This window comes from Pristiophorus japonicus, unplaced genomic scaffold (genome assembly GCF_044704955.1).
Source record: "Pristiophorus japonicus isolate sPriJap1 unplaced genomic scaffold, sPriJap1.hap1 HAP1_SCAFFOLD_409, whole genome shotgun sequence".
Lineage (NCBI taxonomy): Eukaryota > Metazoa > Chordata > Chondrichthyes > Pristiophoridae > Pristiophorus > Pristiophorus japonicus.
Genome location: NW_027253970.1, coordinates 502,035 through 527,595, shown reverse-complemented (window position 1 = coordinate 527,595; position 25,561 = coordinate 502,035). Strand labels below are relative to the sequence as shown.

The window sequence follows — 25,561 nt, the reverse complement described above, 5'->3', positions numbered from 1 at the left end:
ACGACCCAAACGCACCTTCCAGGCTCCGGTGGCAGGACGCAGGAGAGAGAAAATCGGATCCAGCAGCAATTTCCCAACTGCGGGGGCAGAACCCAGGGAGAAGAGGATCACCGCAACCCGAACCACGAGGTGATGTGCTGAAGACAAAGATGGCCGCGGCCAGACCACGAGGTGCAGCGCTGATGGAGCGACACATGACACCAAACAGAGAAGCGGATTGGGGTAAAGCAAGCAAGGCTCTCTTAAAGGAGGCCTGCCACCCACTACAATTAAAGGGACAGTTTCACACATTTAAGCAATGTAACAAGAATTGTAAGTTAGAGACTAAAGGTGTAATGGATTATGTAAAGTGTGTAACTGACCATGAAAAATGTGTAACTGATGATTGGAATTGTATACATGCAACCAGCGAGGAAAAGTCACGCGATTATGTACAATGTGTAATTGATGATTTGAACTGTGCATTTGCAACCAGCGAGGAAAAGTCACGCGACCGTGATCGGACCCCTAGAGTGTCCATCACAAGTAAGGAAAAGCTGTGCGATGCAGAATTCCCACTGCACGCAGCCAATGCAGCGGGCAGACACCCATCGGGTGCACACAGGTCCAGAGAGCTACCTAATGCTGTTGCCTGCGCGCCGGGGACCAGAGTCGTGCACCACTAAGTGTGACCACAAGCAGCCAACACACGAGCTGCGAAGCAAGCGACCTCAGCAGGGCAACAGCAATGGTAGTGATACCATGCCCTGGGTTGGCTCCATCTCTCAGGCAACCGATGGCACCAACTGCACCAAGGCCATACCCCGAGATGTAGGGTCACCCGCTAGTGTTTCCCCAGAGGAAACAAGCACCAGCCAGGATCTCAAACCAAGCGATGCTCAGGCCAGCGAGTCAGCGGTTCCCTGTGCACTGATAGACGACAGCTCCTCAGGGAGCAGCTGGGACCCAAGGCGTAAAGAAAAGACAAGGGGAGGGGGGGGATCACAAACATCTGTGAATCTGCCTGACGCTAGAGACCACGGCAACAGCCCGAGAGCAGGCTACGTGAGCCAACCGGCTTCCCACTGCCAGCACCAGGCACTGAGCCGCCACCAGACTGCAGGGATACCACCAGCAGCTCCGGAACTAGCTTGTCCTTACGCACTGGTCACCGCATCAACAGGGCATCTAACGCACTTGTCGCACTACGGAACACAAAAAAAATGCAAAACCCACTCACCTGAACTTGTCGGTACATGAATGTCAGGAGCCTCCGCCACACCAATGTGGGAGGGGGAGAGAATGGAGTGGTCAGGAACACACACACACAAACAGCAACCACCAGCACACTACTGAACCAACTACCCACCCAAGATTGAGTCGGCCCACCAGAGGTCTACCAGACAGAACCCATATCGAGCTAAGTCCAGAGCATAGTTACTGCAGAGGCGATTTGCACTGAGGGTTCAGGGGGGAGTGATGTCATGTAACTTACATGGCCGCTGTTGGTACTACATCAAGGTGTGCCACCAGAGGGCACAGCATTGGGAGACTCGTAGTTACCTGTATAGGTGTGCCTGGCCTAGTATAAAAGGCAGGCCACCAGGTGTGATCTTCACTCTGGAGTTAACTAATAAAGGACTAAGGTCATTACAGTTCAAGTACAACACACTGCCTTGTGGAGTCATTGTTAGAGCATCTAAGGACACAACAGATACCCACCCTCCTATATGGCTCAGAGACGTGGACCATATACAGTAGACACCTCAAAGCGCTGGAGAAGTACCACCGTCTCTGCATCCGCAAGATCCTGCAAATCCACTGGGAGAATAGACGCACCAACGTCAGTGTTCTCGCTCAGGCCAACATCCCCAGCATCGAAGCACTGATCACACACGACCAGCTCCGTTGGGCGGGCCATATTGTCCGCATGCCCGACACGAGACTCCCAAAGCAAGCGCTCCATCGGAACTGCTACACCGCAGGCGAGCCCCAGGTGGGCAGCGGAAACGTTTCAAGGACACCCTCAAAGCCTCCTTGATAAAGTGCAACATCCCCACCGGCACCTGGGAAACCCTGGCCCAAGACCACCTTAAGTGGAGGAAGAGCATCCGGGAGGGCGCTGAGCACCTTGAGTCTCGTCACCAAGAGCATGCAGAAATCAAGCGCAAACAGCGGAAGAAACGTGCGACAAACCAGACTCCCCACCCACCTTTTCCTTCAACCGCTGTATGTCCCACTTGTGACAGTGACTGTAATTCTCGCATTGAACTGTACAGTCACCTGAGAATTCACTTTTAGAGTGGAACCAAGTCTTCCTCGATTTCGAGGGACTGCCTATGACGATGAGTTACCCGGTTCCACCACCCGGGGCCGCTGTTGGTGACGGGTGTAGTTACCCGGTAAACTTTCGGGGGCATCCAAAACGGAGGAGGACGCTCCATAAACCCTCACGGTTGATAGTGTCAAAGGCCTTTGTGAGATCGAAAAAGGCCATGTATAAGGGCTGGCGCTGCTCCCTGCATTTTTCCTGCAGTTGTCGTGCTGCAAAGATTATGTCCGTTGTTCCCCATAGGGGACAAAATCCGCACTGTGACTCCGGGAGGAGCTCCTCGGCCACAGGGAGAAGGCAGTTGAGGAGATCACTCAAACCTCTGTCGTTGAACTACAGTACGCAAACGAAGCCTGCGTCTGCACACATTCTGAGGCTGAACTCCAGGATATAGTCGATGTATTCACCGAGGCATATGAGAGCATGGGCCTTACGCTTAACATCTGTAAGACAAAGGTCCTCCACCAGCCTGCCCCCGAAAGTTTGTCAACATCCTTCACCTGCTCCACGACGACATGCAGGCCGTGATCCTTACCAGCGAATCCATTATAGACCCATTTCACATCCGGACCGCGGTCAAACAGGGCTGCGTCATCGCTCCAATCCTCTTTTCAATCTTCCTCGCTGCCATGCTCCACCTCACTGTCGACAAGCTCCCCGCTGGAGTGAAACTAAACTACAGAACCAGTGGGAAGCTGTTTAACCTATGCCGCCTCCAGGCCAGGTCCAAGATCAACCAAACCTCTGTCGTTGAGCTGCAGTATGCGGACGATGCCTGAATCTGCGCACATTCTGAGGCTGAACTCCAGGATATAGTCGATGTATTCACTGAGGCATATGAAAGCATGTGCCTTACGCTTAACATCCGTAAGACAAAGGTCCTCCACCAGCCTGCCCTCGCCGCATAGCACTGCCCCCTGTCATCCAGATTCACGGCGCGGCCCTCGAAAACGTGGACCACTTCCCATACCTCGGGAGCCTCTTGTCAACAAAGGCAGACATTGGTGCGAAGATTCAACATTGCCTCCAGTGTGCCAGTGCAGCCTTCGGCCGCCTGAGGAAAAGAGTGTTCGAAGACCAGGCCCTCAAACCTACCACCAAGCTCATGTAGTAATACCCGCCCTCCTGTATGGATCAGAGGCATGGACGATGTACAGAAGACACCTCAAGTCGCTGGAGATATATCACCAATGATATCTCCGCAAGATCCTACAAATCCCCTGGGAGGACATATGCACCAACATCAGTGTCCTCGCCCAGGCTAACATCCCCAGTAGTGAAGCACTGACCACACTCGGTCAGCTTCGCTGGGCAGGCCACATAGTTCGCATGCCAGATACGAGACTCCCTAAGCAATTGCTCTACGCAGAGCTCCTTCATGGTAACCGAGCCAAAGGTGGGCAGCAGAAGCGTTACAAGGACACCCTCAAAGCCGCCCTGGTGAAGTGCGACATCACCACTGACACCTGGGCGACCCTGGCCGAAGACCACCCGAGGTGGAGAAAGTGCATCCGGGAGGGCATTGAGCTCTTCGAGTCTCAATGCTGTGAGTGGGAAGAGGTCAGGCGCAGGCAGCGGAAGGAGCGCGCGGCAAACCAGTCCCACCCATCCCTTCCCCCGACGAATGTCTGTCCCACCTGTGACAGGGTCTGTGGCTCTCGTATTGGACTGTTCAGCCATCAAAGAACTCACTTTAGTAGTGAAAGCAAGTGTTCCTCGATTCCGAGGGACTGCCTATGATGATGATGATAAGTTACCCTGTCCCACCGCCCGGGGCCGCTGTTGGTGGCGGGTGCAGTTACCCGGTCCCACCGCCCGGGGCCGCTGTTGGTGGCGGGTGCAGTTACCCGGTCCCACCGCCCGAGGCCGCTGTTGGAGGGGGTGCAGTTACCCGGTCTCACCGCCCGAGGCCGCTGTTGGAGGCGGGTGCAGTTACCCGGTCTCACCGCCCGGGGCCGCTGTTGGAGGCGGGTGCAGTTACCCGGTTTCACCGCCCGGGGCCGCTGTTGGAGGCGGGTGCAGTTACCCGGTCCCACCGCCCGGGGCCGCTGTGAGTGTCTGGGCGGCTGTAGGCGGAGCGGGCGGTCTGGCTGTCGGTCGGGGCGGGAGGAGAGCAGTGGCCGGGAATGGAGAGAGCGCGGAGCCGGGGGCCGGAGTGAGAGACTGAGGCCGCTGGCCAGGGAGAGTGGGCGGCGGCACCGGGGAGGCGGAGGCAGCCGGTAACCGAGGCCGGGATGAGTGCGAGGCCGTGAGAGGTGAGTGTTTCCCGGGTACGTGACCGTGACTATGGTCGGCGGCTCCGGCATTGAGGGACCGGCGGTCAGCCCTGCTCCCCCCGGCCTGGCCCGGCCGCCGCTTTCAATCCGCGGCCCGGCGCTCGGACTGAGACACAACAGTCTGGGCGCTTCCCCAGCGGGACATCCCCGGGGAGAGGGCAGAGCCCAGACCGCACAGGCCCGGGGCCCGCCTCCCTTTCCCTCCCCTCCCCAGGGTAAGGGTCCCAGCTGCCGGCCACCGGGCCGCCGTCTGTAGCCCACAGCTCCTCTCACACTGATCCCTGTGGCAATCCTGGGATCAAAGGGCACTCTCCTCAATCTGCGAGGATACTTTCTCAATCTGAAAAACAGACACATTTATATAGCGCCTTTCACAACCACCGGACGTTTCAAAGCACTTTACAACCAATGAAGTACTTTTGGAGTGTAGTCACTGGTGTAATGGAAACGCGGCAGTCAATTTGCACAAAAGCTCCCACAAACAGCAATGTGATAATGACCCGATAATCTTTTGTTATGTTGATTGAGGGATAAATATTGGCCAGGACACAACTCCCCTGCTGTCCTTCGAAATAGTGCCATCGGATCTTTTACGTCCACTTGAGAGAGTAGACGGGACCTCGGTTTAACGTCTCATCTGAAAGACGGTGCCTCTGACAGCGCTCCCTCAGCACTGCACTGGAATGTCAGCCTAGATTTTTTGGCCTACACCTGTTCCTATTTCTTATGTTCTTATGCACTGAAAACTGGTTTTTCCGATCTGTCAAGCTCCAGCTTGACAGATCCTCTGCATCTCCACAGCCAAGACATTGGCATGGGTAAGATTGCTGTATTTACCCATATCTTGTCCTGAAAACTCTTGCACCTGATAAAAGCAGGTGGATAGCTGACTTTTGCAGGCAAAAGAGTTTTAAAACATAATAAAATAAAATTCTAAGAACACATTTCATTGTTTAAAAACCTTACAGTAAGCTTATTTTAAACCATAATTACTTTTTTTTTATAAATCGGAATTTTTTTTTAATGAGACAAATAACTAATTTAAATTAATCTTAAATATGTGATGTATTTTTTCTATTTTTAAATTTTTGTTTTGGGTGTTTGGGGGCTGTTTATCATTTGTAATAATGGGAATTCCTACTTACGGAGTTCCCATTATTATGAATGAGAAAATACTGTACATTGGTTGCCTAGAGCCATGTGATTGCAGCTCCAGCTTACGGACGCCCTGTCATGCACGCGGTCCGATGCGCAGTGAGTGAAGGCTTTAGGACCAGGATCACTCATGGGCGCAGTAGGAACAGATAAGTGCGCATCTTTTTAAAAAACGTTTTCTAGTCGATCGCCCGCAGGAAGACCTTGACCGGGATTGGGGATGGCATCAAACAGGAAATTAGGGACACGTGCAATAAAGGTACAGCAGTTATCATAGGCGACTTTAATCTACATATAGAATGGGCTAACCAAAGTGGTAACAATACGGTGGAGGAGGATTTCCTGGAGTGTATTAGGGATGATTTCCTAGACCAATATGTCGAGGAACCAACTAGGAAGCTGGCCATCCTAGACTGAGCGTTGTGTAATGAGAGGGGACTAATTAGCAATCTTGTTGTGCGAGATCCCTTGGGGAAGAGTGACCATAATATAGTAGAATTCTTTATTAAGATGGAGAGTGACACAGTTAATTCAGAGAATAGGGTCCTGAACTTAAAGAAGGTAACTTCGATGGTATGAGACGTGAATTGGCTAGGATAGACTGGCGAATGATATTTAAAGGCTTGACGGTAGATAGGCAATGGCAGATATTTAAAGATCACATGGATGAACTACATCAATTGTACATCCCTGTCTGGCGTAAAAATAAAACGGGGAAGGTGCTCAACCATTGGCTAACAAGGGAAATTGGGGATAGTGTTAAATCCAAGGAAGAGACATATAAATTGGCCAGAAAAAGCAGCAAACCTGAGGACTGGGAGAAATTTAAAATTCAGCAGAGGAGGACAAAGGGTTTAATTAGGAGGGGGGAAATAGAGTATGAGAGGAAGCTTGCAGGGAACATAAAAACTGACTGCCAAAGCTTCTATAGATATGTGAAAAGAAAAAGGTTAGCGAAGACAAACGTAGGCCCCTTGCAGTCAGAACCAGGTGAATTTATAATGGGGTACAAAGATATGGCAGACCAATTGAACAAATACTTTGGTTCTGTCTTCATAAAGGAAGACACAAATAGCTTTCCGGAAATACTAGGGGTCCGAGGGTCTAGTGAGAAGGAGAAACTGAAGGGAATCCTTATTAGTCAGGAAATTGTGTTAGGGAAATTGATGGGATTGAAGGCTGATAAATCCCCAGGGCCTGATAGTCTGCATCCCAGAGTACTTAAGGAAGTGGCCCTAGAAATAGAGGATGCATTGGTGATAATTTTCCAACATTCTATTGACTCTGGAACAGTTCCTATGGACTGGAGGGTAGCTAATGTAACACCACTTTTTTAAAAAGGAGGGAGAGAGAAAACAAGGAATTATAGACCAGTTAGGCTGACATCTGTGGTGGGGAAACTGTTGGAATCAATTATTAAAGATGAAATAGCAGCGCATTTGGAAAGCAGTGACAGGATCGGTCCAAGTCAGCATGGATTTATGAAAGGGAAATCATGCTTGACAAATCTTCTAGAATTTTTTGATGATGTGACTAATACAGTGAACAAGGGAGAACCAGTGGATGTGGTGTATTTGGACTTGCAAAAGGCTTTTGACAAGGTCTCACATAAGATATTAGTGTGCAAAATTAAAGCACATGGTATTGGGGGTAATGTATTCATGAGGATAGAGAACTGGTTGGCAGACAGGAAGCAGAGAGTCGGAATAAATGGGTCCTTTTCAAAATGGGAGGCAGTGACTAGTGGAGTGCCGCAGGGCTCAGTGCTGGGACCCCAGCTCTTTACAATATACATTAACGATTTAGATGAAGTAATTGAGTGTAATATCTCCAAGTTTGCAGATGACACTAAACTGGGTGGCGGTGTGAGCTGTGAGGAGGACGCTAAGAGGCTGTAGGGTGACTTGGACAGGTTAGGGGAGTGGGCAAATGCATGGCAGATGCAGTATAATGCGGATAAATGTGTGGTTATCCATTTTGGGGGCAAAACCACGAAGGCAGAATATTATCTGAATGGCGGCAGATTAGGAAAAGGGGAGGTGCAACGAGACCTGGATGTCATGGTTCATCAGTAATTGAAAGTTGGCATGCAGGTGCAGCAGGCGGTGAAGAAGGCAAATGGGATAGAAAACATAGAAAATAGGTGCAGCAGTAGGCCATTCGGCTCTTCGAGCCTGCACCGCTATTCAATAAGATCATGGCTGATCATTCCTTCAGTACACCTTTCCTGCTTTCTCTCCATACCCCTTGATCCCCTTAACCGTAAGGGCCATATCTAACTCCCTCTTGAATATATCCAATGATCTGGCATCAACAATTCTCTGCAGCAGGGAATTCCACAGGTCAACAACTCTCTGAGTGAAGAAGTTTCTCCTCATCTCAGTCCTAAATGGCCTACCCCTTATCCTAAGACTATGTCCCCTGGTTATGGACTTCCCCAACATCGAGAACATTCTTCCCGCATCTAACCTGTCCAGTCTCATCAAAATCTTATATGTTTCTATGAGATCCCCTCTCATCCTTCTAAACGCCAGTGAATAAAGGCCCAGTTGGTCCAGTCTCTCCTCATCTGTCAGTCCAGCCATCGCTGGAATCAGTCTAGTGAACCTTCGCTGCACTCCCTCACTAGCAAGAACGTCCTTCCTCAGACTAGGAGACCAAAACTGAACACAATATTCCAGGTGAGGCCTCACTAAAGCCCTGTACAACTGTATTAAGACCTCCCTGCTCCTATATTCAAATCCCCGAGCTATGAAGGCCAACATACCATTTGCCTTCTTTACCGCCTGCTGTACCTGCGTGCCAACTTTCAGTGACTGATGAACCATGACACCTAGGTCTCGTTGCAGCTCCCTTTTTTCTAGTCTGCCGCCATTCAGATAATCTGCCTTCGTGTTTTTGCCCCCAAAATGGATAACCTCACATTTATCCACATTATACTGCATCTGCCATGTATTTGCCACTCACCTAATCTGTCCAAGTCACCCTGCAGCCTCTTAGCGTCCTCCTCACAGCTCACACCGCCACCCAGTTTAGTGTCATCCGCAAATTTGGAGATATTATACTCTATTCCTTCATCTAAATCGTTAATGTATATTGTAAAGAGCTGGGGTCCCAGCACTGAGCCCTGCGGCACCCCACTAGTAACTGCCTGCCATTCTGAAAAGGACCCATTTATCCCGACTCTCTGCTTCCTGTCTGCCTACCAGTTCTCCATCCATGTCAGTACATTACTTTCAATACCGTGCGCTTTGATTTTGTACACCAATCTCTTGTGCATTGGCCTTCATAGCTAGGGGATTTGAGTATAGGAACAGGGAGATCTTACTGCAGTTGTACAGGGCCTTGGTGAGGCCTCACCTGGAATATTGTATTCAGTTTTGGTCTCCTAATCTGAGGAAGGACGTTCTTGCTATTGAAGGAGTGCAGCGAAGGTTCACCAGACTGATTCCAGAGATGGCTGGACTGACATATGAGGAGAGACTGGATCAACTGGGCCTTTATTCACTGGAGTTTAGAAGGATTAGAGGGGATCTCATAGAAACATATAAGATTCTGACGGGACTGGACAGGTTAGATGCGGGAAGAATGTTCCCGATGTTGGGGAAGTCCAGAACCAGGGGACATAGCCTCAGGATAAGATGTAGGCCATTTAGGACTGAGATGAGGAGAAACTTCTTCACTCAGAGAGTTGTTAACCTGTGGAATTCCCTGCCTTAGAGAGTTGTTGATGCCAGTTTATTGGATATATTCAAGAGGGAGTTAGATATGGCCCTTACGGCTAAAGAGATCAAGAGTTATGGAGAGAAAGCAGGAAAGGGGTACTGAGGGAATGATCAGCCATGATCTCATTGAATGACAGTGCAGGCTCGAAGGGCCGAATAGCTGACTCCTGCACCTATTTTCTATGTTTCTATAAGTCAACCCCCTCATCTCCGGAATCAACCTAGTGAACCTTCTCTGAACTGCCTGCAAAGCAAGTATATCCTTTCGTAAATATGGAAACCAAAACTGCACGCAGTATTCCAGATGTGGCCTCACCAATACCCTGTATAGCTGTGTAGCAAGACTTCCCTGCTTTTATACTGCATCCCCTTTGCAATAAAGGTCAAGATTCCATTGGCCTTCCTGATCACTTGCTGTACCTACATACTATCTGTTATGTATGTAAACCTGTAAATACCATGTCTAACCCTGGAGTCCCAAGGGATCCCACAATCCCTTGGGAGCACCTGTATATAAGGAGGCCTCACAGGCTGGAGAGGCACTCTGAGATCTGTAATAAAGGACTACGGTCACACCTTACTTTGAGCTTGCAGTATCTAGTCTGACTCTTTATTCAAGACATAACAACTGGCGACGAGATATAGAGGATGAACCCAACAATGCAGAGAATCATGGGCATCCTGGAGAAATTTTCGGAGGGAGATGATTGGGAAACCTTCGTGGAGCGACTCAACCAATACTTCGTGGAAGGAGAAGCGAACGTTGCCAAACGAAGGGCGATCCTCCTCACTGTTTGCGGGGCACCAACATATGGCCTCATGAAAATTCTGCTCGCTCCAGCGAAACCCACAGACATGTCGTACGATGAGTTGTGCACACTGGTCCGGGAGCATCTGAACCCGAGGAAAAGCGTTCTGATGGCGAGGTATCGGTTCTACGCGTACAAGAGGTCTGAAGGCTAGCAAGTGGCGAGCTACGTCGCCGAGCTAAGGCGCCTTGCAGGACATTGCGAATTTGAAGGACACTTGGACATTTGAAGGGACTTCTTTGTACTCGGCATTGGCCATGAAGTAATACTTCGGAAACGTTTGACTGTAGAGACCCCAACCCTGAGTAAAGCCATAGCGATAGCCCAGGCGTTTGTCGCCACCAGTGACAATACCAAACAAATTTCTCAGCAAACAACTGCTGCTGCAAGTACTGTGAACAAAGTAACGTTTTCGAATCGAAATGTACAGGGCAGGCTTTCCACGCCTGTAGCTGCACGTCTGCAGATGACAGAGTCCACTATCAAGGGTGGTGACTACAAGGCCATTAACACCTTGTTGGCGCTGCGGAGGTGATCATCGTTTCCATTCATGCCGCTTCAAAGGATACGTTTGCAAGGGCTGTGGAACAGTGAGATACCTCCAACATATGTGCAGGTGAGCTGCAAACCCTGCTACTCCTGTAAACCACCATGTTGCAGAGAAGGTCAAATCCACAGTGGATCACGACGAACCAGAGCCTCAGACCGAGGAGGCAGAGGCATATCGGGTGCACACATTTACCACAAAGTGTCCCCCGATAATGCTGAAGGTTGAATTAAATGGACTCCCAGTATCCATGGAGCTGGACACGGGCGCAAGCCAGTCCAAAATGAGCAAAAAGACTTTCGATAAATTGTGGTGCAGCAAGGCCTCAAGGCCGGTCCTGACTCCCATTCGTACTAAACTGAGAACGTACACAAAGGAATTGATTCCCGTAATTGGCAGTGCTACCGTAAAGGTCTCCGACAGATGCACGAGTTACCACTCTGGGTGGTACCGGGCAATGGTCCCATGCTGTTCGGCAGGAACTGGCTGGGAAAGATACGCTGGAACTGGGACAACGTCCGAGCGCTTTCGTCTGTCGACGACACCTCGTGCCCAGGTCCTAAACCAGTTCCCCTCGCTGTTTGAACCAGGCATCGGGAAGTTCCAAGGAGCAAAAGTGCAGATCCATTTGATTCCGGGGGCATGACCTATCCATCACAAGGCGAGAGCGGTACCTTACATGATGAGAGAGAGGGTGGAGATCGAACTGGACAGGCTGCAACTAGAGGGCATCATTTCGTCGATCAATTCAATGAATGGGCCAGTCCAATTGTTCCAGTCCTCAAGGGAGATGGCACCATTAGAATCTGTGGTGATTACAAATTAATTATCAATCATTTCTTACTGCAGGATCAATACCTGCTACCAAAGGCAGACGACCTATTTGCGATGCTAACGAAGCTGGTCTTGACCTCGGCCTACATGACGCAGGAGCTGGAGAACTCGTCGAAAGACCTCACCTGCATCAACACGCACAAAGATCTCTTTATTTACAACAGATGCCCGTTTGGGATTCGATCGGCCGTGGCAATATTCCAGAGGAACATGGAAAGCTTGCTGAAGTTGGTCCCGCGCATCATGGTCTTCCAGGACGACATCTTGGTTACAGGTCGGGACACAGTCAAGCATCTGCAGAACCTGGAGGAGGTTCTTAGTCGGCTTAATCGTGTGGGGCTCAGGCTAAAATGCTCGAAGTGCGTTTTCCTGGTGCCTGAAGTGGAGTTCCTGGGGAGAAGAATCGCGGCGGATGGCATCAGGCCCACCGATTCGAAGACTGAGGCAATCAAGAATGCACCGAGACCACAGAATGTGACGGAGCTGCGGTCGTTTCTAGGACTCCTGAACTATTTTGGTAACTTCTTACCAGGTCTTAGCACACTGTTAGAACCCCTGCACTCTTTACTGAGTAAAGGAGATGACTGGATATAGGGTAAAAGCCAAGAAAATGCCTTTGAGAAAGCTAGGGAGCTGTTATGTTCCAACAAATTGCTTGTGTTGTACGATCCATGTAAACGTTTGGTACTAGCATGTGATGCGATGTCGTACAGGGTCGGATGTGTATTGCAACAAGCTAATAAATTTGAGAAATTGCAACCGGTTGCTTTTGCATCCAGAAGTCTAAGGCTGAGAGGGCCTACAGCATGATCGAAAAAGAAGCGTTAACGTGTGTTTACGGGGTAAAGAAAATGCATCAATATCTGTTCGGGCTCAAATTTGAATTGGAAACCGAGCATAAGCCGCTTATATCCCTCTTTTCTGAAAGCAAGGGGATAAATACGAATGCATCAGCCTGCATCCAGAGATGGGCGCTCACATTGTCCGCATACAACTATGCCATCCGCCACAGGCCAGGCACAGAAAACTGTGCCGATGCTCTCAGTAGGCTGTCATTGCCCACCACAGGAGTGGAGATGGCACAGCCCGCAGATTTAGTCATGGTAATGGAAGCATTTGAGAGTGAGCAATCACCTGTTACCGCCCGACAAATGTGCTCCATGGGAGTTGCTCTAGTTCGAGATGCAGGAAGAAATAAAGCCTTACCAGCGGCGCAAAAATGAAATATTTATACAGGCAGACTGCCTCCTATGGGGTAATCAGGTAGTGGTGCCAAAAAAGGGCAGGGACCTCCACAGTGATCAGTGATCTCCACAGCACCCACCCAGGCATCGTAATGATAAAAGCGATAGCCAGATCCCACTGGTGGCCCAGTATCGATGCAGACTTAGAGTCCTGCGTGCACAAATGTAATACATGGTCACAGTTAAGCAATGCACCCAGGGAGGTACCACTAAGTTTATGGTCCTGGCCCTCCAAACCGTGGTCCAAGGTTCAGGTCGACTATGCAGGCCCATTCTTGGGAAAAATGTTCTTAGTGGTTGTAGATGCGTACTCCAAATGGATTGAATGTGTGATAATGTCGGCAAACACGTCCGCTGCCACCATTGAAAGCTTACGGGCCATGTTTGCCAAGCACGGCCTGCCTGATGTCCTTGTAAGTGACAATGGGTCGTGCTTTACCAGTGCTGAGTTCAAGGAGTTCATGACCCGCAATAGAATCAAACATGTCACATCTGCCCCGTTTAAACCAGCGTCCAACGGTCAGGCAGAACGAGCAGTTCAAACAATCAAGCAGAGCTTGAAAAGGGTAACTGAAGGTTCACTGCAGACTCACTTATCCCGAGTCCTGCTTAGTTACTGCACAAGACCCCACTCGCTCACCAGGGTCCCTCCCGCTGAACTGCTCATGAAGAGGGCACATAAGACGAGGCTCTCGTTAGTACACCCTGATCTACACGAACAGGTAGAGAGCAGGCAGCTTCAACAGAATACATATCATGATCGCGCATATGTGTCATGCAAAATTGAGATAAATGATCCTGTATTTGTGTTGAACTATGGACAAGGTCCCAATGGCTTCCTGGCACTGTTTTGGCCAAAGAGGAGAGTAGGGTGTTTGTGGTCAAACTCTCAAATGGACTCACCTGCAGGAAACACTTGGACCAAACCAAATTCAGATTTATGGACTATCCAGAACAACTCTCAATAGACTCCACCTTTTTCGACCCTCCAATACACACACATGGCAACTGACCCAGCGGTTGACCTCGAAGCAGAACCCATCACCCGCAGCAGCCCAGCAGGACTCACCACCCCCAGCAGCCCAGCAAAGCCATCTGCGCAGCAGCCCAGCGAGGGCCCAACAAACGACTCGCCAAAACCAGCATTTGCACCGAGACGATCAACCAGGGAAAGGAAGGCCCCAGATCGACTCGCATTGTAAATAGTTACACGATTGACTTTGGGGAGGGGGGGGGTGTTATGTATGTAAACCTGTAAATACCATGTCTAACCACCAGAGAGCTTATCCCCTGAAGTGCCAAGGGATCCCACAATCCCTTGGGAGCATCTGTATATAAGGAGGCCTCACAGGCTGGAGAGGTACTCAGATCTGTAATAAAGGACTACGGTCACACCTTACTTTGGGCTGCAGTATCTAGTCTGACTCTTTATTCAAGACATAACACTATCCTTTTGTGTTTCATGCACCAGGACCCCCAAGTCCCGCTGTACTGCAGCACTTTGCAATCTTTCTCCATTTAAATAATAACTTGCTCTTTGATTTTTTTTCTGCCAAAGTGCATGCACATTGTGTGCTGAAAACCGGCTTTTGCGATGCCTTCAGCATACACACTCGGTACGGACCCGGGGAGGCCGGGATTTCTAGGCCATTATACTGTACAGACACTGACCGTTAATGGGTGGGTTACGAGAGGTTCTGAAAGTTTGGCCAAAGGGATCGGTTTTCAACGGCTTTTCAAGGCAGAGAGGTAGCGAGAAGAAGGGATTCAGGTAGGGGCTGAGATGGTTGAAGACTTTTCCGTAAATGACAGTGTCTGTTGTGTCCATCACTTGCACACACACTGTCGTGCACTCAAAGTCTAAGTTCTTTGTTCTATCTCTGCTGTCTCCTTCCCATTTTCTGTCTGCTCTCTTATTTCCCCCCCCCCCCCCCCCCCCTCAGCTTTTGATTAAAGTGCTTAGTCACTTATGCCCCAATCTCTCTAGCTGTTTTTGCTGGTGCAACAACAACTTGCATTTACATAGCACCTTTAATATAAAATGTGCCACAAAGCATGTCTTTCTCAGGTTAGGCAGGATTGATGGTCTAAGATTTGGTACTTAACCAGCACTACAGAGAGTGAGACAGCTTGAACCAAAGGGCACAAGGAGAGATTTGGAGCAACAATTAGTCCGAATTCAGCCTTAGTTTTGGACACTCCTGATACAACGACTTCATAGTGTTTGGTTGGAGAGCGCTATCAAGTGCATCTGTTTTCGTGGCTAGAGTTCAGTGTTTGTTTTTTCTAAAACTTCAGATTTGAAAACATGTCATTTAAGTGAAAAGAAAGAAAGAAATTTAATTGGAATGAATCTGGGTACTCATCTTGTTATTTGTGGGTTTGTAACCGCTTGGCCTGGTCTTGCCTTATAAGCAGTTCCATGGCAATTATGGTCTGTTAATCTTGTTTTATAGGGAATACAATGTTTTTGTTTGGGTAAGAGAATGTTTTGCTGACACAAAGTTGTGTTTGATTTTAGGATTATTGAGAAAAGCATTACTGGTAGTGTTGGGGGAATCAACTGCAAGAACTTGGATGTAGAGGTTTATATTCAATGATTACATTTGGGCTAATGTCCTTTTTATGTGTTGATTAATCACATCTGCCCTGGCCAAATGAAAGGAAGCCAAGTGTTTGTGCATTGACAGGCAACCCTTGGCATGCAAATACTTCCTGTAATCAATCAATGTTTTGCATGTACCCAGCTTGTAAATAGACACACAGTTGTGTTTTGAGAGGACAGCCACAAATAATCAGAAACATAAATAGCATCTTTCTTTAATTGCACGGCATGAAAAGGAAACAATCTTCCTTTTATTCTGATGTGCATTCGCAAATCGAGGAAGGTCAGAGCATAAGTGGGTAAGAATGGAAGGATTTGTGACAATTGGTATTCAGCAATCTCTTTCGCAAACCACAGCTCTTAATATAGCTTGTGTTGTACATGTGTGAATTGCCTGCCATTTCTCAGGAGCAGCTAGAAATTCGTGATATTTTGTAGTTCAACCCAGGAAAGCGGTAAGATAGAAGGATGCTGTGGTGAGGAGGGGTGGAGTGTTAGTCACTCCAGGATGAAAGGGTGGGGTGGGAGTTAGAGGATGTTAGATGGAGAGGTGAATAAGTGCCAGCTTATGTAAGATCTGTGGAGCACTGGAGATGCTCCACATTCAGATGGCTAAACCTGATTATGAAAAATGGACATTAAATGTGAAGACTGAATTCACTGTTTAAATTGAAACACTTCAATCTAAGTTCCATAACCATTTCACATGTCAAAATGCGTTACATAAGAAAAAGGAGCAGGAGTAGGCCATTTGGCCCCTCGAGCCTGCACCGCCATTCAATAAGATCGTGGCTGATCTGATCTTGGCCTCAACTCTGCCCGCTCCCCGTAACCTTTGACTCCCTTATCGCTCAAAGATCTGTCTATCTCCACCTTAAATATATTCAATGACCCAGTCTCCATAATTCTCTGGGGTAGAGAATTCCAAAGATTCACAACCGTCTGAGAGAAGAAATTCCTCCTCATCTCCGTTTTAAATAGGCGGCCCCTTATTCTGAAACTATGCCCCCTAGTTCTAGATTCCCTCATGAGGGGAAACATCCTCTCTGCCAAGGCCCCTCAGAATCTTATACGTTTCAATAAGATAAGAACATAAGAAATGGGAGCAGGAATAGGCCATTTGGCCCCTCGAGCCTGCTCCGCCATTTAATAAGATCATGGCTGATATGATCATGGACTCACATTTTCCCACCAAATCCATCTACCAAATTTTTGCCCACTCACTTAGCCTATCTATATCCCTTTGTGTCCTCCTCACAACTTGCTTGTTACTATTTCAGCAGTTGCGATAGCCAGGGTGTTACTAGTCTGGCTCCTATTTCTACTCAGCAAGCAGCACTGTTTCTACTGCTGCTCTCGGTGGTGACTTTTAACACTCGCTTAGTTTCTTTAAACTCTGGCACCAGTGGGAGAGAGGATATACAGATTGAGCTAGCCTGGGCACTGAGGTTGAGAATGTGAAACTGGGCTGGTCCCTGCGAGTTTTGATCTTCTACTACCAAATGCTGCCGGCCATTAATGTTTGTAAGATGTAGGTCTCATAAGAACATAAATAGGAGCAGGAGTAGGCCATACGGCCCCTCGAGCCTGCTCTGCCATTTAATACGATTATGGCTGATCCGATCATGGACTTGGGTCCACTTCCCTGCCCGCTCCCCATAACCCCTTATTCCCTTATCGGTTAAGAAACTGTCTATCTCTGTCTTAAATTTATTCAATGACCCAGCTTCCACAGCTTTCTGAGGCAGCGAATTCCACAGATTTATAATCCTCTGAGAGAAGAAATTCCTCCTCATCTCAGTTTTAAATGGGCGGCCCCTTCTTCTAAGATTATGCCCCCTAGTTCTAGTCTCCCCTATCAATGGAAACATCCTCTCTGCATCCACCTTGTCAAGCCCCCTCATAATCTTGTACGTTTCGATAAGATCACCTCTCATTCTTCTGAATTCCAATGAGTAGATGCTCAACCTTTCCTCATAAGTCAATCCCGTCATCTCCAGAATCAACCGAGTGAACCTTCTTTGAACTGCCTCCAAAGCAATTATATCCTTTTGGAAATATGGAAACCAAAACTGTACACAGTATTCTAGGTGTGGCCTCACCAATACCCTGTATAACTCCATCCCCTTTGCAATAAAGGCCAAGATTCCATTGGCTTTCCTGATCACTTGCTGTACCTGAATACTAACTTTTTGTGTTTTATGCACCTGGTCCCGCTGTACTTTGCAATTTTTCTCCATTTAAATAATAACTTTCTCTTTGATTTTTTTCTGCCAAAGTGCATAACCTCACACTTTCCAACATTATACTCCATCTGCCAAATTTTTGCCCACTCGCTTAGCCTGTCGATTGCAGGTTTTTTGTGTCCTCACACATTGCTTTTCCTCTCATCTTTGTATCGTCAGCAAACTTGGGTACGTTACACTCAGTCCCTTCCTCCAAGTCGTTAATATAGATTGTATTTAGTTGGGGTCCCAGCACTGATCTCTGCGACACCCCACTAGTTACTGATTGCCAACCCGAGAATGAACCATTTATCCCAACTCGCTGTTTTCCCTTAGTTAGCCAATCCTCTATCCATGCTAATATATTACCCCCAATCCCGTGAACTTTTATCTTGTGCAATAACCTTTTATGTGGCACCTTAGCGAATGCCTTCTGGAAATCCAAATATACCACATCCACTGGTTGTCCTTTATCCACCCTGTTCGTTACATCCTCAAAGAGTTCCAGCAAATTTGTCAAACGTGACTTCCCCCTCATAAATCCATGCTGACTGCCTGACTGAATTATGCTTTCCCATATGTCCTGCTACTGCTTCTTTAATAATAGACTGCAACATTTTCCCAACCACAGATGTTAGGCTAACTGGTCTATAGTTTTTGTCTGCTTTTTGTCTGCTTCCTTTTTTAAATAGGGGGTTACATTTGCAGTTTTCCAATCTGCTGGGACCTCCCCAGAATCCAGGGAATTTTGTTAAATTACAACCAATGCATCCACTATCCCTGCCGCTACTTCTCTTAAGACCCTAGGATGCAAGCCATCAGGTCCAGGGGATTTATCTGCCTTTAGTCCCATTATCTTACTGAGTAACACCTCCTTAGTGATTGTGATTTTATTAAGTTCCTTCCCCCAACTGTTGGGATATTTTTAGTGTCCTCTACTGTAAAGACTGATACAAAATATTTGTTCAGAGTTTCTGCCATCTCCATGTTCACCATCACTAATTCCCCGGTCTCGTCCTCTAAGGGAGCAACATTAACGCTAGCCACTCTTTTCCTTTTTATATTCCTATAGAAACTGTTGCTATCTGTTTTTATACTTTGTGCCAGTTTATTTTCATAGTCTATCTTCCCTTAATCATTTTTTTCGTCATTCTTTGTTGCACTCCCTTCAAGGCCAATACATCCTAAGGTGTGGTGCCCACAGAACTGTTTACTGTACTGCAGGTGTGGTCAAACCAGGGCTTTGTGTAGCTCTAGCATAACTTCTACCCCCTTGTATTCTGGTCCTTTAGATGTAAAGGCCAGCATGCCATTAGCCTTTTTAATTCTTTTCTGTACCTGTTCATGACATTTTAATATATGTACCTGTACCCCCAATTCTCTTTCGACATTCACTGTTTTTAGCTTTTCACAATTTAGAAAGTACCCTGTTCTATCTTTTTTAGGTCCAAAGTGGATGACCTCACATTTGCCTACATTGAAATCCATTTGCCATAGTTTTGCCCATTCACTTAATCTATCAATACCCTTTTGTAATTTTATGCATTCATCCACACTGCCTACTGTGTTGCCTATCTTTGTATCATCGGCAAATTTGGATATGTGGCTTTCTATCCTATCATCTATGTCGTTAATAAATACGGTGAATAGTTGAGGCCCCAATATAGATCCCTGCGGTACACCACTGGTCACATCCTGCCAAATAGAGTACCTGCTCATTTTCTTTACTCTCGGTCACCTGCCGCTCAGCCAATTTCTAACCAGGTCAATAATTTGCCTTAAATTCCATGGGCTTCAGCTTCAGTTAACAGTCCCTTATGAGGGACATTATCAAACGCCTTCTGGAAGTCCATATAAATAACATCCATAGACATTCCCCTGTCCACTACTTTAATCACCTCTTCAAAAAATTCAACCAGGTTCATTTGGAAGTTTTCTTATCACGAATGTCCATGTCCCGTTCATCCCAATGAAAAGAAACACTGATGACTGGTTTCTCAGAGAAATGTAGTTTCAGCTCCAAGAAATTAGAATGAGGTTTAGATTAAGGATCCTGCTTAGGAAAAAGCCATCAGGGTCTTGCATGACTTTCAGAATTTATTCCACTTGTAGTTGTAAAACTGCTCAGGTCTGGTGCTCTGTGGCTGGCTTGATGCCAAAGACACCTTTGAGGTTATTGAAGTATTTAGAGTTTATGGGGCTGAAATGATCCCTTTAAGAGCTCAAAGAGGCGGCCACGGTGCGGTAAGCAATCACCGCTCAGTCGGCGTGGAGTCGCTGACATTTCACAAATTGCCTTTGTGGAATTTTCCAGTGGAGAACGTCTCTGCTCCGCCCATGTTGCCGCCCCATCGACCCCTTACCGATCAGTGGCGACTCCCTTTCCGCTTTGCGTGGGAACTTGCCCAGTGGGAGTGGCACCGTTGCCGGTTGGTGCCACTGACAGCTTTCCCCTGCAGGAAGCTGCCTGAGGCTGGGCAGTGCATCCGCCGTTAAAGGGGGAGGGCACACTGCCACGGCTGCCATTTTATTTTACTTGTCGGCCAACTCCGAAGTCGGCCTGACAATGGCGGCCACGAGTTCAGCCGGGCCGCCAACAGGCAGCCCGGCACCCCTTCTTGGGTACTGGGCCACTGGCCCGGCCAAAGCCCTCCCTGGTGACCCATTGGGTCCAAATAAACTCACTGCAGAGTTCGCAGCAGCCCTCATATAAAGCAGTAATGGACACAAACACTGCCTCGAGTGGTTGGAACAGCTTTCAATCAGGCCACCCCAACTCTGCCCCCACACATTCTGTACTGATGACAGCTCCCGACGTCCACTCTGCACCAACACCACTTCTGGCGGTTGAATAAAAGGGGCAAAACTGCGTGAAACGCGCTCCATGGATTGGGGCGGTGGATCAACTAAAAAAACAGTGAGTGCGTCCCTTTTCAATCGGGGGACAATTTTGGCCCCTATAACTCATGCTTGTGCAGTAACTGATGTAGAGATCTGTAAGTGCCAAGGCAGTGATCAGCATTTTGACTTTGATTTAGATGCCCATTCCAGTCAATAAACAGAGCTCCAGCAAGAGGGCGATGTCCCCTGTGAATGACCCACATGTTGACACTATTTCTGCAGTAAACATAAGAGGTCACTGGAAGATCCATGAGAGAGTGTATGAAAAGGTCTTCCACAATCCCACCCAATACAGGAAAAATTTATTTAGTTAGGTCAAATGTCTTCATCAGTAATTGCAACAGTATCAAAATATGTAAAGTATAAGGAAGGCCATTGAACCCATTATTTTTAGCACTGATGAACACACCTCTTACATAGAAACATAGAAAATAGGTGCAGGAGTAGGCCATTCGGCCCTTCGAGCCTGCACCACCATTCAATATGATCATGGCTGATCATGCATTTCAGTACCCCATTCCTGCTTTCTCTCCATATGCCTTGATCCCTTTAGCCGTGAGGGCCATATCTAGCTCCCTTTTGAATATATCTAACGAACTGGCCTCAACAACTTTCTGTGGTAGAGAATTCCATATGCCAACAGCTCTCTGAGTGAAGAAGTTTCTCCTCATCTCGGTCCTAAATGGCTTACCCCTTATCCTTAGACTGTGACCCCTGGTTCTGGACTTGCCCAGCATCGGGAACATTCTTCCTGCATCTAACATGTCCAGTCCCGTCAGAATTTTATATGCTTCTATGAGATCCCCTCTCATTCTTCTAAATTCCATTGAATACAAGCCTAGTCGATCCAGTCTTTCTTCATATGTCAGTCCTGCCATCCAGGGAATCAGTCTGGTGAACCTTCGCTGCACTCCCTCAATAGCAAGAATGTACTTAATCAGATTAGGAGACCAAAACTGTACACAATATTCAAGGTGTGGCTTTACCAAGGCCCTGTACAACTGCAGTAAGACCTCCCTGCTTCTATACTCGAATCCTCCCGCTGTGAAGGCCAACATGCCATTTGCCTTCATCACTGCCTGCTGCACCTGTATGCAACCTTCAATGACTGATGTACCATGACACCCAGGTCTCGTTGCACCTCCCCCTTTACCAATCTTCACCATTCAGATAATAATCAGCCCTCCTGTTTTTACCACCAAAGTGGATAACCTCACATTTATCCACATTATACCACATTTGCCATGTATTTGCCCACTCGCCTAACCTGATCCTTGCGATATCCCACTAGTCACTGCCTGCCATTCTGAAAAGGACCCGTTTATTCTCTGCTTCCTGTCTGCCAACCAGTTCTCTATCCATGTCAGTACATTACCCCCAATACCATGCACTTTAATTTTGCATACTAATCTCTTACGTGGGACCTTGTCAAAAGCCTTTTGAAAGTCTAAATACACCACATCCACTGGCTCCCCCTTGTCCACTCTACTAGTTACATCCTCAAAAAATTCTAGAAGATTTGTCAAGCATGATTTCCCTTTCATAAATCCATGCTGACTTGGACCGATCCTGTCACTGCTTTCCAAATGCGCTGCTATTACACCTTTAATAATTGATTCCAACATTTTCCCCACCACCGATGTCAGGCTGACCGGTCTATAATTCCCTGTTTTCTCTCCCTCCTTTTTTAAAAAGTGGGGTTACATTAGCTACCCTCCAGTCCATAGGAACTGATCGAGAGTCTATAGAATGTTGGAAAATGACCTCCAATTTCTAGGGCCAGTTAAGTACTCTGGGATGCAGACTATCAGGCCCTGGGGATTTATCGGCCTTCAATTCCATCAATTTTCCTAACACAATTTGCTGACTAATGAGGATTTCCTTTAGTTCCTCCTTCTCGCGAGACCCTCGTTCCCCTAGTATTTCCGGAAGATTATTTGTGTCTTCCTTAGTGAAGACAGAACCAAAGTATTTGTTCAATTGGTCTGCCATATCTTTGTTCCCCATTATTACTTCACCTGATTCTGACTGTAAAGGACCTACATTTGTCTTCACTAATCTTTTTCTCTTCTCGTATCATTAGAAGCTTTTGCAGTCAGTTTTTATGTTCCCTGCAAGATTACTCTCATATTCTATTTTCCCCCTCCTAATTAAACCCTTTGTCCTCCTCTGCTGAATTCTAAATTTCTTCCAGTCCTCAGATTTGCTGCTTTTATGGCCAATTTATATGCCTCTTCCTTGGATTTAACACTATCCCTAATTTCCCTTGTAAGCCACGGTTGAGCCACCTTCCCCGTTTTATTTTTACACCAGACAGGGATGTACAATTGTTGAAGTTCATCCATGTGATCTTTAAATGTTTGCCATTGCCTATCCACCGTCAACTCTTTAAGTATCATTTGCCAATCTATTCTCGCCAATTCACGTCTCATACCGTCGCAGTTACCTTTCTTTAAGTTCAGGACTCTAGTCTCTGTCTTAACTGTGTCACTCTCCATCTTAATGAAGAATTCTACCATATTGTGGTCATTCTTCACCAAGGGGCCTCGCACAACAAGATTGCTAATTAATCCTCTCTCATTACACAACACCCATTTTGTATTGTCTTTTAGCCAAAAAACAGTTAATGTTACTGCTAAATGATGGCTATTTTCCTCCAGCAGAAGAATCTTTGGAATTCTTTACAAACCCATCAGTCTTCTATGTGAACTTCCATAAAGGCAATAAGGAAGCATTTGACTCAAAATACACCAGTTTTGATCAAATGGGATTATCTGCAGACACAGCCCAGAAGGAAAAAAGGAGTGAGTGCAGATCCTTTGTTGGAGGGTTAAGAGAGATGACCTAACTGTTGGTCCAGAGAACTGGAAGGAATATGAGGCTAGAGAAGATTGCAAAGGTGAGCTTAGGGGGAGTCCTTCGAGGGGTGGGGGGGGGGGCGGGGGGGTGGGGGGGGGAATAGGTAGATGAACTAAAGTATTTTAAATTTGATCCTTTTGGTTAAGGAAGCCAGCAAGGACAGAGACAATACATAAGTGGGGCTTAGTGAAGAACAGAATGTGTGTGGTTCATTTTTGGATGATTTTGAATTTATGAAAAGTGGAAGTTGAGAGACTGGCAAGGAGGGCATTGGAGAAGTTGAGTCAAGAGGTGAAAAGAGTTTTGGTGGCAGTTAGGGTAAAACAGCAATGTTGCAAAGGTGAAAGTAAATGATCTTGAGTGATAGAATATGGAGCTTTCTAGGGTCCTGATGCTCTCTTTCTTCCTCTCTCTCTTGTGCTCTCTCTAATAAAAAAATACTTTAAATAAAAAATACTCCACTCTAGATGTTTCTTCTCCTTTAAGCAGTATTGTTGATCTGACAGTTCAGGGTGATTACGTCTGCACTGCAATGTTTCAAGCTAGTCTTACAGTTGTAGGTCCTGACACATCCCAGATTATGCTCTACTTTGGTATGCTCCTAATTGTGTTTGAGTTGAATGAATAAGGAAGACTATCAGATTATGTGATGTAGATATACTGCCTTTGCTATAGTAAGTAGATGAGTGCCATGCAATAAAAAACATACAACCTTTCAGTTTACCTTTGAATCTGGTGTTGGGTGGAACAGTTTTTTCACAGTGGCTTGGCCCTTGTTTGATATTTGGATATCTCTGCTGCTTTTGCCAGTCAACAAGTGTAAATACAACTCATAATGAAGCCTTGTATGGGAGGTTGGAGAGCAGGTCCTGATTTTCCATATGGGGTAACTTTTCCATTTGCATAAAGAATTAAATGGATTCACAGAATGAAGAAGATAATATAACATTTTGAATTACGACAATGTTAATCTTTTAACATGTCCACCTACTGTGCTGATGCAATAAATGCTGTAAGAACAATCTTAATGAGGTTTTGACTAAAGGACGCAGCATCGCTGATTATGATGTCCAAGAAGCAGAGCACTATGGGTAGAAGTCTGGAACGATATTGTAGATTCAACTGTTTTTGCAGGGAGTATAATTATAAGTACAGGATTGTTAAAATTCTGCAAAACAGTGCATTGTCAGTAAAGCCCTCTTTTCCTTTCACATGACCCCATTGTGTTTCTGGATAATTATCATATTCAAAAATGCACCAATATTGTCACGTTGCTCAGCTGTACAGAAACGCTAAGCAGTCACAACAATGGCGGTAACAAAAATGGGAACTATTGAATGTCGCAATAGGAAAACTCAGAGGATAAATAATACAAAACTGTTTGTATTATGTAAAACAGATATTTTGGAATATTTTCAAAATTGTATCATACTCTTGAGGTTCAGACTTAAATCACCTCTTACTGTTTAATTCATTGTCCAAATCCCTAGAGTATTCCTGCTTCATAACTTGCAGGAATTGCTCTCTATACAACGGTTACTGAGTACTTACTATATATTCTATAGGTGCTACTCAGAGCTAAACATGGTGTGTGTTATTCAAAATTTGAGCACCTAAAGATACTTTAAACGAATAATACTTTGAGGCACATTTGGCTATGAGAAAGTGTTCAAGGCGATAATATATTCCCGGGGTTCAGAAGTGGCGCATACCCAAAACATTAAACTATTTTTATCTTTAGATGCTGATCAGTTTTCTGTGAATTTTGAACATTTCTGTTTTTATTAGAAAGATATATTTATTTTTAAGAAACAAATTCTGCATCACTTTGAAGTTTCCTAAGATGCCTGTGCTAAAATGATGGACTTATCTTTGAGTTTAGTTAACTTAGTTGTTCATCCATGTGAAGTAATTAGTAGTTTCAACTTTAACTCCACGCTTACTAAGGTAATGTGCAATTTTGGCACTGTTGTTTTTGTTACTGCCTTTCAATTGTGAGTAATTATACTTTGTCTTGTATTCTATTTCCACGGATGTAAAGTTAAGCAGTCATGTTTTAAAACCAACAAT

The 25,561-nt window shown here is 46.6% G+C and overlaps 1 protein-coding gene across 2 annotated transcripts in view; it reads left to right on the top strand.

Moving 5' to 3' along the window:
• Positions 1-4,377: 4,377 nt before the first annotated feature.
• rev1 (REV1 DNA directed polymerase) overlaps positions 4,378-25,561 on the top strand; it is a 141,337-nt gene continuing 120,153 nt past the window's right edge. For both annotated transcript variants that reach the window (XR_011591337.1, XM_070873050.1), the window contains exon 1: positions 4,378-4,566. The gene's annotated coding sequence lies outside the window, so the exon portion shown is untranslated. The remainder of the gene's footprint in view (positions 4,567-25,561) is intronic.